The sequence below is a fragment of the Blennius ocellaris genome (assembly GCF_963422515.1).
Source record: "Blennius ocellaris genome assembly, chromosome: 12".
Taxonomy (NCBI): domain Eukaryota; kingdom Metazoa; phylum Chordata; class Actinopteri; order Blenniiformes; family Blenniidae; genus Blennius; species Blennius ocellaris.
This window is the reverse complement of record NC_137661.1, coordinates 12978124-12990542: the sequence shown is the minus strand read 5'-3', so window position 1 is coordinate 12990542 and position 12419 is coordinate 12978124.

Here is a 12419-nt window from a genome sequence, read left to right as displayed (position 1 = left end):
ACTCATATTTCTATGATTTTGGAGGAACTATGTTTTGTGAGGTATTCAAACTTCTCATTGGAAATCCAGTGATATTTCTTGACAAGAGTCAGATCAAGATTTTATACACCATTACCTGTGTGTAAAGAATTCATGGCAAACCTATTCATATTTTTTCAAGAGACTTGCTTTGAGGATTCCACATATTGTGTTAAAAAAAGGTTTTGTGTGAGAGTATGAGACACCAAATAACATTTATCTCTCTCTCTCTTGCATATTTTAAAATCATTGACTCAAGGAAAAAAAAGACATGATCGATCACAGCAAATCTCAGCTCGACTAATGATTGGCAGAGAGAAGACTAATTGACAAGTTGAACGTTGTGATTGTGGCTTTACCACACTGTGTTTTTGTTTACCTCATCCAGGTTGCATTAGCATAATTTAGCAAGTTACATCATGCCACTGTTAATCAAGCAATTCAAATGATATATCAGGACAAGTGGAATATTTGGGCCACTGCCAGTGAGGACAGTGAGAGTACAGTTATGGGACGATTAACAGTTGTGAATAGCAACCTTTACCATTTTTTGTAATCTTTCCATAGAGGTACTGGTACATCGGTACAGGTTTTATGAGGAGGAGATACAACGCTGCTCTCTGCTGATTGGTAGTGACGGTCATCACTCGCCACAGTATTCGAATAGGCCATCGGCCGTACAACCTCCCGTTGTTGTTCACCAACACTGCTTTGTGTTTTGGTTGCTCCGGTTGTTTTATTAACTCTGTTTCTTGAAATGTCGGCCTGCGACGCAGCACCCTGGTCTTCAGATGAGGCGCAGACGCTCCACAATGTATTGGGAGAGGACGAGATTCAGCGGGAGGTGGACACTGCTGTTTCAGAATGAGAATGTTTTCCGAGCTGTGTCACAGAGAACGGAGGCTCACGGCTTTACTCAGATGCCTGAGCAGATTCCCACCAAATCTGTTCCCGCGTTGGTCCGGCGACACGTGATGATGTCACAAACCTGCCTTGTTACCTTGCGTTCACGACTCCTCCTACATTTTAACTGTACTCTCTTTGGTGGAACAACGGAGTTCGGTCTGAGTGCACTTTGCCTTACTATACCGTGCCTTGCTCGTACTGCAAAGGGGAAACGAGGCTTTAAGTACCTGTGGAGATCTACTGTTGACTTAGAGTGGTGCCAGTATTTTGATATCACAAATACTACAGTGCGTACTTAGATGAAAGTTGGTGGTAATAAAAGTTGTTGGTGGTTTGCGTTTTCAATAGACATATGGTATTGGTGTAATGACAGTAAATAGGTGGCACAACATGCAATAACAATCCCCCCCGCAAGATACAAAAACAGTTAGGCCTTTTCAAAGTTACGGCTAATGTTTTTTTTCCTCACCTCAGGAGATGGATGGAAGTTACTTCCTTCCATCGCTCATCAGACGAAACCTTAAACCACCACCACAAACCTCCGAGAGCTCCAGCACTGTGAGCGTGTGTGCCTACTGTCTCGCCTGTGGCTTTGGAAGTGTCAATGTGCACCTCAATGAGAGGCTGCGAGTCTGTGTACTCAATTTGCATGTACATGAGTGTGTATGTGTGCGAGGTGTCACAATGCGTGCGTTTCAGTAAAAACAATGTGCCCTCTTCGAGCAACTGAAAGTGGATGAGCCCGAGGGGCCCGCAGGAGTTGGTAAAAATAGCCCCGAGGCTGATTAGGAGCGAGGCGGCGGGGGGAATTTAAAAAAAACCTGTTCATTACTGCACCTGTAAGGCCTCTTTAAGTAGCCTTTCTGGAGAGCCCAGCTGCTCACATCTGCCAAGAGCCGTTCGCCATGCCCGTAAACTACTCTCACGCATCCTCCAGGGGCGGGCCATCACAATGCAAGACAACGACAATGGTGGGAAAAAATTCTGGCCTCAATACATCCGAACACATAAAAAAGTAACTATCTATGCGAAAGTGGCATGCTGCTGGAATTTCAAATGAGAGCAGCAGAGCTTTTTCATTCAACCTTCAAATGAAAAGTGAGGTTGATCAAATTTTAAGCTTCACTTTGTCTCCATTTCTCTTGTGGAGGCTATAAGAAAAAAAGTTTTATGACCAACTGCATTCCTTGCAGGCTTGAATAAAAAAGTGAGTCCGGAGAGAAGAAATAGCTTACTACTCCTTTAAAACAATAACACAAACGGCTCAACCGTGGTTGATTAAAGTTGTCCTCTATAAAGGGTATCCATACTCCCTGTGAGCGGTGCTCAGCATCGTTATTGAACCAGCAATCTGTGGGGTCTGAAGAGGCTACGCCCCTCTGTCAAAGTGCTGCCCTGACCCGGGTTGACTCCCTTCAGCCCTCCTGCTGGGACAGTAAAACAAACTAACCCCCCATAGACAGGCTGTTTAGAAATGCTCTGTACTGAGGGCTGTCCCTGGATGCCTCTCAGTGAAAAAGACAGATACAGTAAGAAAACAAGACAGGTACTTTGATACCTTTGAGTGTATGAGAAAAACAGCTTTTAATCAGTGTGATGAATGTAATCAAACAACTCTTGTTAAGTTGAATATCAAAAATGTTTTCATACAGTGTGATGCCGGACCTTGAAAGAGTTGCAGAGTTGCATGTTTCATGGGCTTAGATCAGCCTGGTTTGTAGTTGTGATTGAAGACAGATTTTTTTTTTTTTAATGTATTTTCATTTATGGATGTCATAAAATAGCTGGATATTAAGTTGCTGGCATTTGTTTTGGCAAACAGCTGGGTTTGGATTCGGTTCAGGATATGGTTGGCTATTTAATGCGGCTGCCATGTTTTTCAGCTGTGTGAGGTTTTTTTTAGATTTTCTTTTATTTATTTTCTGTTTTCTTCACACGTGGACACACACGCAACCACACAACTATGCACTAAGTTGAAGATTTTAAAGAGTATGATGTATTTAATGAATGTACATAATCAGAGTTCAATAGTTGTTTTATCTATATTTTCAAATGAAAAGAAAAACGTACTGTCGTCGTAGTCGTGACTAAATCAGGTCCAAATGGAAATCGATGAACATCTGGTTGGTTTGCACAGATGTAAGTTTTCACTACAGCTTCAGATCTTTATAAATCTCTGTGTTCAGGCAGTGAAGGACCCTCAACCATCACAACACCTAGAAACCGCCCACTATAATTATGGTCATCCTCTTTTTGGCCTTCGACTAACCTGCCGACCCTTCATATTTGCAGACCGGTGCTGCATGTACACATGCAGACCTGCTTTTTGCATACAAGTGTCAAACACAATCTCTCTATGCTTCAATCTGCCAACCATCCTTTAATGTTTTCTATCCTGTCTTTCACCCTCACTCTAGCTGCAGCTGTATGTTTTCACCTAATCCTGCTGTCCTCTTGTGTTATAACAGCTCTAAACCCAAGTCCTCGAAAAGAGGGGGCTTGCCCACACTGTGTTTTCATAAACCACAGCATCTGGGCCTGTAGATGTCACTCCTACGGTGTCTTGTTTGGGGTCAAGGACACATTGGAGGATCAAAAGGGAGTCAGCATATATTCCTTGTTAAAGATAGCATACTTTAGAAAAAGTGGAGGAATCATCCAGAATGTAGTTAGCTCTTGTGAGGAATGACTTAAACTGCGGATATTTGTTGGTTTAAACTCACGCCTGCAATACAAGCCCAGAAATCCTAACGGGGTTTGTTTACTAAAAAAGAATGACAAAATAGTACTTTCCAGCTTGTTGATTATTGTAGCTTATTTGAAGTGCCTTTTTGTTGCTTTTTTACTTCTTTTATTTCCTTATTTCCTTGCCTCTGCATCTCGCTCTCCTGTCTCCCTCTTCGACCACAGCCCTCTTGACCTGCTTTGTCCAGAGCACACAAACATATTTTCTGTGATGTCTGCCAGCTGCTTGGCTTAGCTTGGCTCACTCCGGCTCAGCAAAGGCTCCAGCTTTTCTGTTGACCACTGCTGAAGCGTCTGGCCTTTGCTGAAAAAATCAGATGGTCCCAAGCCTTTTCTAGGCATATCCTGGGTCACCTGAGATAGCATGCAGCAGCCCCCCCCCCCCCCCCCCGCTCCAACATCCTTGAGCTCTCAGCCCCTCACTGGTACTTCCTGCCTGGGTTGGAAGGTCCTGAGAGGGGTCACTATGGCCTGGTGTGCAAGTGGGAGCTGTACTGTGGATATTTATTATTTCATTTAAGTCCTCCCTTTGCTCTGGAGAGTAGAGGGACTGTTGATATCTAACAGAGGTTGAAGGATAGTTCACAAGGTGACCATGTGAACTGTTGAACCCTGGAACAGGGCTGCAGTGTGCGTGTGTGTGTGTGTGTGTGTGTGTGTGTGTGTGTGTGTGTGTGTGTGTGTGTGTGTGTGTGTGTGTGTGTGTGTGTGTGTGTGTGTGTGTGTGTGTGTGTGTGTGTGTGTGTGTGTGTGTGTGTGTGTGTGTGTGTGAACACTCTTAAAAAGGCCCCCTGAAGAGTTTAGCAACTATGAGTTTATATGACATGATAAATTCAGAAGAAAGCACATGAACGAGAAGCCACACACCAACCCAGGTGCACATGGCCACAACGATGCAATTTGGGAGAGGGATGAGTGGTGCCTTTTAAGTAATTGCATCATTTATTTTATGTTGTTTGGGAACACTAACATGTACTGTAACACCTTTACACTGGCTCTGTCCCTCTGAACCTTCAGTGTTATTATAGTTGAACTCTCCAGCCTGATCCTTCTATGTCTCCGGTTTGTCCAGTCCTCTGTGGAAAGGGCGCACACACACCTAGAAAAACAAACACACAAACAAACAAACCAAACAACCATATAGTGAAAATGAAAACGTAAAAGTTACCTTTCAGATTAGTGAAAACTCTAGAAAATAAAATAAAAGCTAACTAACAATATAAAGTGTTGAGGCAATATAATTAATCCCCCCCAGAAATGAATAGACATTAAAACATTTTTTTTACCTTTAAACAAATTAGGATTTTGTTTAGAATCTGTTCAATCATCTCACTGCTGAATTAACAGTATTGTTCAAGTTAGTTTTTTTTTAATTAGAACTTAATTACAGTTACTGTTACGTCTTCAAACATCAGTGGAGTTACTCCACTAGTTAGTAAAAATAAAAATGAACCAAATGCATGTGGAAGCAACTTGTGCGTTACTTTTCATATCATCTTTAAATAAGACTTATCTTACACTTTACACAAGTGTTAAATTTTCACAGGTGGTACACACTGTGAGAAGTTTGAGAACCACTGGCTCACAGTGTGTGACAGTTTTAGAATGTGTGAGAATTTTAGAATGTAAACATGTTTCCCTGCTTGATGGAATAATTTCTCTGCTGTCCATAGAGAAGGCCGACATAAAGATAATTAAACAAGCGAGAATGTAAAGAAACAGTTACATGTTTGATAAAACCATGTACAATATGTAAACATGAAGCGAGTGCAAGATTTACATGAGAAGTGTATAGATACTGGAACTAATGAAACAGATGTAAGAACGCTTGATAGTTTTAGAATGTGTGACAGTTTTAAAATGTTTGATAGTTTTTAAAATGTGTGACGGTTTCAAATGTTTGAGAATTTTAAGGTTTCTTAATGTGTATCATATCAAAATATGTTAAATAGTACAAGACTTGGAATGAACAAATATAAAACATGACATTCATACTTAAAATAAGTACATGAGAAATAAGCTAACAAGCTAACAAAGTAAGCCTTCACTTCTCTTACGTTCAGGTCAGCCACAATGGCAGTACTTGGAGAACTCGATATTTTCTCAGATGGTACACACTGTGAAAAGTTTGAGAACCACTTTGATGGAGCAATCATAAAGAAAATGTAGACTTCAACATGGATGCTGAATATATCTGTCTTCTAATATTTATTTGTGAAGGTCTGGATAAAGAAATATGGCTTCATATTATCTTTTGTATTTTCCAGTCCTGCTCTGTTGTGTTGTGCCTATGTGTTTGTACACGTACATTTGTTTTTATTATGCGTGCCTGCAATGCAAACTAAGGGTTTAACCTGTTAAGGGAACTTCCAGTGCAGTCTAGCCAATATCAGCTCCTTCCCCAAAGCCAAATGGAGGCTGGCTGGGGAGCCAGAGCATGACAAACCAAAGCAGCCCAGAGTCCTAACATCATTATAAGGCTGAGAGAGGCAATAAAGCCAAGTCTTTGGAGATTACCTCTACTGCAGCCAGTGTACAAACCCACTGCTTTCTGTTGCATGTGGTATTTCTGTCAGGTCTTGTACGACAACATGATGGATGAATTTATCTGGAGGCTGCATGTGAACCCGTCCTGTTTTTCATCACCTGAAAAACCCTCTGATACATTTATGTCACTACTTATTGCAAGAGCGTGCAACGACCTAGGGACAAGAGTTTTCGCTGGAGTGACCGCGGGCTTTAATTTCAGATTGTAACATGTCAGCATGGATATAGGTTGTTTTTGGTACCAATAAATAACAGATGAAAGTATCGTTTAGTAGAACAAGACAGGGATGGATCTCACCTGCAACCAGTTGCTGCTGGGGAGAAATGATATTAATGATTTTCTGAACATGACGAATAGCTGCGGTCCAATGACGACAGGATCTGAGTGACAGGTTACAGGTGTAAAAACCCTGATCCCAAAACTCTTAACATCCACAGCCCATCCATTTCTGTCTTCTTCTGTGAAAACAAATGCAACAGCCGCTCTTTTGGAGCAACCGGCGTTTCTCTCCAGCCAGCCATGACTGAATGCCCCGTCTGAGGTTATTAGGCGATATGTGACCTCCGACCCCATGTAATAAACACGATTATCCTCCTCTATGAAGTCTGGCTGTTGGCAGTGACCAGCTGAAACCCCGGGACTTTGCTGCTTGTTTGCGGCACTCCGTCTTTGCCAAGCAGAGAAACAGTTAAGCTGTCACACATCAGAGAGGACAAGTAGCAGCCTTTTGTGCAACACAGTACGAGTTGGCCCAATTGTTGGGGAGAAGAGAAAAATCAAAGGCTCGCAAAAACAGCTGCAGATGAGGGTAGGATTACAGAATAAAGATGACGAGGAACAGACCAGACTGTGGTCATTTGTGGGAGACTGAGAGTCGAAGTTTTAAAGCCATTACTGAGGGGTTGGTATTCAGGTTTTGACGGGACGTCATCTTTCACTAACTTTTGCTACTGATGCTGCTTGTGATCTGAAGTGGCATTGAAATACAGGCGATGACTGAGAGCACACTGAGACCGTAATTAATGCCCCCTTTCATTTAATTTATCAGAGTTCAGTAAAGTCAACAGTCATGCTGGTCTGACATCCTTGTTTATCTTTTTTTAGTGTTATAATTCTTTATGTTCACTCTCATGGATTAATACACTGTTGAATATGTTGCTTAATGTATCCATTCCTCTAAAATATGTATTGTGATTCAAAACTTATTCCCAAATGTAAAGAAATATTTATAGAGTAATTGAAATATAAGACTTGAAATGGAATATTGGATTTTTAAAATATCTGAAAATTGTATTTTAAAATTCTGTGAAATTTCTAGAAAAAAGAAAACAGTTTGGCAACTTTAAATTATCACATCATTATACAATTATGCAGAAAAAAAAAATATATCAACCAATTAAGATTTATATTCCAAAACAGAAAAAGTTACTATTTTTCTTTTAATTTATGAACTATGTAACTTTTTGACGGATGCATTGTTTTGTTTTTTTCCTCTCATAAAATGAGGGAAGATCTTCTGCACATGTGTGAGTTTCATTTTTTGTCTTGTGATTTTTTTTCTCTCGAAATAAATAAATAAAATATTTCAAAGGGGAAAAAAATGAATAAAAATGAATAGCAGCACAAACATGTTCTGTGTGTATTATGGTCAGATTTAAAATAATATCTGTCTAAAATCCTTGAGACTGGACCCCAAAAAATAGTTAATACACAAACATTTTGAGTGCTGTTGCCTTTTTTTTTTTTTAAACTTATTTTGTAATAATAAAAGTGATACATTTAAGCATAAATATGAGAGAACCAACTTTAATCCTGGTTGTGGCAGTAAATGTATTAAACAAGTCTATAGTCCAAGTTGCAGTGGCGTGTTATGTTGACCTCTGGAAAATAAATTATAGACACTATAAAAGTTGTAGCCCTGAAAAAAAAAAACAGCACCTGGTTTGGGGCGAATTGGTAACATTAACGCACTTTATCCTGTCACATATTCCCAAGTATGACTAGTTAATAGAGTGAGAAAAACCCAGAAGAAAAGAAGCAGAAACAATGATCTAAACTGGACAGCTGGAGCATAAAAGCCGTTATTTTCCGATGAGTTTTATTTTACAGTGGCCCTCAACACGTACTGCAATTTTTCTTCTGAGTCCGAATGAAAGGCAGAAGCAAGGAGGTCACGGGCCTGAATAACACCGCTGTGCAAACGGAGCTGACAACTCCTTATATTACGTCCTCTCTTTGTTCTTCTTGTAAAAGGTCCTCGCCTTCTATCCGGCTCCCTTGTCCTCCCTTCGGTCTCCGCACTGAAACCCCGAGCCATGTGCAGGCTGCTGAGGAGGAACCCCTTCAGAGACTTTCTGTCTCATACGCTGATATGAAGGATAAACCAAACACACCAACACATACAATACCACAACTGTCAACACCAAAAGACAAATTAAAACCCAACTGTTCTCCCTTTTTAGCTCGAAGATATGTCATCTGAGATGAATTTTGCACTCACTTTCCTTTTGCATTTGCAATGACCAGCAGACAGTGAGTAATATGCCAGGGAATTACACAGAAATATCAAATTTTCTTCGTTAGGGGATAAACTTGTGAAAAGTAGGACGGTAGTGATCAGGAAGGCCCCAACTCAATTTGGAAAAAGGTCAGCAGCCACCTTGCATACTTGCATTTTTAAAATTTTCTTTTATTATTTTTGGTGGGGCAATTACATAAGCCTGTGGACACACATGTACACACAGACGAACATACACCTGTAAAAAAACACAAAAACACAAATTGAGCACAAAGACCTACTCAGACTCAAATATATTTTTCCTCTCTCTCGCTCTCACACACACACACACACACACACACACACACACACACACACACACACACACACACACACACACACACACACACACACACACACACACACACACACACACACACACACACACACACACACACACCCGCTGGGAGGCTTTACAGAGTGCCCGCCACAATGTCCAACCTCGCTGCTGCTCACAGCTCAGGAAATCTGGCTGTCATGCGTCCGCTTGACAAGTATCCTTGACAAAGCAAATCCCAATCTATATGCAGCGTGGCAGGCAGGGACCTTGTCAAATGCTAATGCCAGGGACACTTTAGAGGTTGTTGCCCTCTGTGGCTATTTTTATAAATACTATACGTATCTCTCTGGTAATCCTGTGTGTGGAGTAGTACTGGAGTGAGCCAGCTGGTGGCGGTGTCTGCACTTGCTTCATCAATCACTCCTATTCTCTTTCTCTCCCTTTGCCCTCTCTTCTTGTTATTCATTAAAGCGCCTCCGAATAATAAGTCCCCGAGAAACTGGGAACATGTGATGAAGTCGTAGTTAATAATGTATACGCCACCCCACCCACCCCTCCATCTTTTTTTTTTTTTTCCCTCCCCACTTCTTCTTCTGCCTCTCTTCCTTAACTCTCTCTCTCTCTCTCTCTCTCTCTCTCTCTCTCTCTCTCTCTCTCTCTCTCTCTCTCTCTCCCCCATTCACCCTCCTTACAGCACACAACTGCTTGGTCCGCTGCACTTAAAACGTCTGTGCCCTTGCAGTGAATGGGGGTAAACATACATTAACATATTTATATTTTAAATCCCTTAATTTTGAAGGGAGACAATATGATGTAAATTGACTCATTTGAAAGCCTTGAGAACAACTCAACCCTGCTCTTTAATTATGCCACTATAATGTGCTGGTGGACTCTAATATGCCCCAAACATACACTGGGAATGGTCACTTGGATGTCTTGGCCGTTGTGATTTTTACATTTTGCATGCCATGCCATCACACTCTTGCACACGCTGAAAATTAGCACGATTGCTGCCGCGCGGTCTGCGGAGAGAGATTTAGGTCCTGTGATCTCTCTGAGAGGCCCCTTTCAATGATGCTCTGAGTGACGTAGCGAGGGCTGCGTTTGTGTTTCGACATCACATGTTGAAAACTGCACAGTGTTGAGTCTCATGCAGATCACATCCCAGCTCCACACGCGACTTCAAATGGACCAGATGAACACAGGCAGAAAATGTGTTTAAGCTATCCGTGCAGTTGTATTTTTTTTCCATATGCTGGCTCTCTCTTTCTCTCTCTCGCTCTCTCTCTCTCTCTCTCCCTCCCTCCCCATCTCCCTCTCGCTCCCTTTTCTTCATTCCTTTGTGAGGCATCAAACCTGAATCTTGAATGTATCCAGGTTTCCATCAGCATTCAGGCCCTGTGACATGCGGGGGCAGACCCGAGGATTGTCCTCCCCATCTGAGTCAGAATCCATTCACATTTTGCTGATCTCACGCTGTACTTGCTTTGTGCATGTCGGCCCCAGCTTTCTGTGCCTGTGAGCAGGCCTTGAGGGAGATGCTTTTTCAACGGCACAAATGGGAACAATGGGGGACGTCATTGTTCTGCATTGGCGGCTCAATTATTGCAGCGCATGAATCGATCACATAGCTCCTGAGTATTTTTATAAGGAGCTGAGTAATGCATACTGTTCATGACAGTGTCACAGGAAATGGCGGATAATACTGTGTACACTGTGGGAAAAGCAGGCTCGGGAGAATCCAAATCGATTTAATTCAATTTGGGTCAGCCTGTCTTATTTCAAGGTGGGTTTTTCCCTTATGGGTAAGAAAAAAAAGAATCTGGCCGAACTTTTACACTCTTGCCTGCTTCCCCCTCTACCTTCCTCTACTTTTATTTGTCCTGAAAGACATAACTTTGGGTGTCGACTGAATTATTTCCCCCCCCAATAATTGACTGTTTCCTTCATGCTTCTTTCTCATTCTCTGTCTTCGCTCTCTCATAAGCTCCAGATGCAAATGTGAATGTGTCTCTTCCCTATAAATAGCAGTCGCCAGAGGGTTTCTTCCAGGAGTCAGTCACATTTTCTCTAACATACCAAAATAACCAGGGGAGAGGAGAGTGTGAGAGCAACACTGTGGCAATATAGCCATTCTCACATTCAGACTACTCTATCAGCATGGAGATAAGTAAGAAGAGAATGGGGATGGGAAAAAAAAAAAGTTTTGAGTGATTCGTCAGCACGGCTGGGTGCAAGCTTCTGATTGGACCCCTGCTCAATGGTGGTCTTCACCATTGGTTAGTTTAACATGCCCCAGTTTGGTGCGTATCATTCCCTGATGGTTCAAGACTTGGCTTTAATGAATCCCATAAATGTCTATGAAATTGATAAGAACTTCACAATTAAATTTAAAGTGTGTGTGTGTGTGTGTGTGTGTGTGTGTGTGTGTGTGTGTGTGTGTGTGTGTGTGTGTGTGTGTGTGTGTGTGTGTGTGTGTGTGTGTGTGTGTGTGTGTGCGCGCTGCGCGCGTGCGTGCGTGTGTTAAGACAATGGATATCAACAAACTGTTTTGTATGGTTAGGGTTAGTAAATTTATTCAAACATATTTTTGTCTGCACTGTGAGGACGGCCTCCAATAGTGCATCCATTACTGCTTTAACGTTCAGTGTTTTATAGCTTCTGAGAGTCTCTGTCATGCATCCACTGCTGTTTATTGAATGTATTGCTCACTCTGGGTGTTCAGGTGTACGGAGGAGGTCGGGCTTTTAATGTTCCTGTAGCAGTTGTAGCATTGACTGCATGGCTGAATACATAATGCCAAGGTGTCATGATTCAGAGCGTGAACGTCAACCACAAACTGTAACTGCTTTACTGCGTGAGAGAGAGAGAGAGATAGAGAGACAGACAGAGAGAGCGAGAGAGAGAGAGACTACAGCTGCGTTATTTTTTCTGGATACAATTTAATCTGTAAATTATAACAGTTTGAAGTGTTTCTGTGATGATGTGTATCTCATTATTGCCATATATCCTCCACTGGTGCAAAAAAACTAAACAATTTAAAAATATGATAAATTGCTCCAAAACCATGCAGGCGGCTATAAAATGAAATTAAGACTAAATTGGAAGTCAAAAATAAATTGTAAGTGATTAAAAAGAAAGGTATGAATCTCATTGTGGTTGATTGATGTTGAGAAAAAGAAGGTCAATTTGTTAAAAATAAAATCACTTGACATTTTTAGAGGCTTAAATGATGATGATAGTGTTTTTCTTTGTGATATTTTTGCAGTATTTTCATGAGTATGAAGGTGGCTGGGAAAAAAAGACCCAGTTATAAAAGGATCGCATTAAAAAAAAAACAATTCCCAGTTAAATGTATTAGTAAT